Source organism: Tinamus guttatus, unplaced genomic scaffold (assembly GCF_059628265.1).
Source record: "Tinamus guttatus ecotype Peru unplaced genomic scaffold, ASM5962826v1 Tinamus_guttatus_pri_ptg000408l, whole genome shotgun sequence".
Taxonomy (NCBI): Eukaryota; Metazoa; Chordata; class Aves; order Tinamiformes; family Tinamidae; genus Tinamus; species Tinamus guttatus.
In genome coordinates, this window is record NW_028288942.1 from 988358 (window position 1) to 989700 (window position 1343).

Consider the following 1343-nt stretch of genomic DNA (forward strand, 5'->3'; position numbering starts at 1 on the left):
TCTGAGAAGATGTAAGGTTTTGTCTTGTTGGGTGACATGCCCAGCTGTCAGAAAGGGGGTGATCTGTTATTACTAGCCTGAAGCCAGGACAAATCTGGGCAAGTCCTTTCTGAAAGGATAAAACAGAATCTTGACACAGCAAGTGCTGCATCCTGTCACATCCTTCAGAGAGTACTGTCTGGGGATCTGCCTAGATAGCCAGCCCCGCTATCAGCAAACACTAAGTTTGCTTCACAGTGATAGCCGTGGGCGGAAATGAGTCTTTCCCTTCTTGTTTGTCCTTTTTTGTGTCCTCCACAGTCCCACATGAATCAGAAAGGAGAGCCCAAGGTCCCACAGTTGTGATCAAGAACAGGAGAGAAACTGCAACCCAATGACTCTTGCCTTTGCCTTACTTTTCAGGTTGGGCACTGAATGGAAGGGGATGCCCCAGCTGGGATGCTGCCCACATTAAACTTGAACGTATGTTATCTTGTGCCTCAGTGGAGGGACTTTGGGATCAGTGCTGTGTCTGCACTGTGGAAGCCTTGGGGTGGGTGGATAGAAGAGGGGAAAGGTTATATATGTGAGATATGCCTGAGAAGAAGAATTAAAATAAGCATCACCCCGACCCTGCTATCATTGTGTCGGTTGTTGATGAGCTACGGAGTCAGTCTATGGGGATAACATTTCTACAATTACTAATGTACAAACTGTGAAGCTACTCTACTGCTTTTCCACAGACTTCATATGTTTTTTTCCTAGCATTCCCTGCAGTAGGACCTCTGCAGCTTTGGGAACAAGATGCAATTGAATATGCTGTGATAAATGCATCTCCCACACTCTTTGTGCAACTCCCTTGCCTTTAACCCTGCTTTGAGACTGTCTGCAAACAGTAATACAACCCCATTGAGACTGTAAGTCTTCACACCTCAGCAATAGCTACTTGCCAATTGCACTTAGTAGATATCTCTAAAATGCAGTTGGCCAAAGGAGCTGTTGACAGGATTCCCTTGCCTCAGCTCAGGCTGTTTGATGACCACCTTCTCCCAGTACCAAATCTTCTTTGATGCTCCATCTCCTCCTGTGCAAGTCTGTTGGAAGGGCAGAGTTTTACTCTTGTATATGCAGACAGAACTGAGCTGATGGAGTTATTTTTCCTGAGTACTCTTAAACATGATTTTCCTGATTTTGGAGAAAATCATTATGTCTAGATTCAACCAGATAATCTGAGTCTCCTGACTTTTAATAAGATGCCAGGCACCATCTGAGCCTTTGGGAAACTAACTGATAAGGAGGCAATTTCAAGCATTTCCTCTCTTCGCTTCTCATCTCCACAAGGTGGCTGGAACATAGATGGCAAA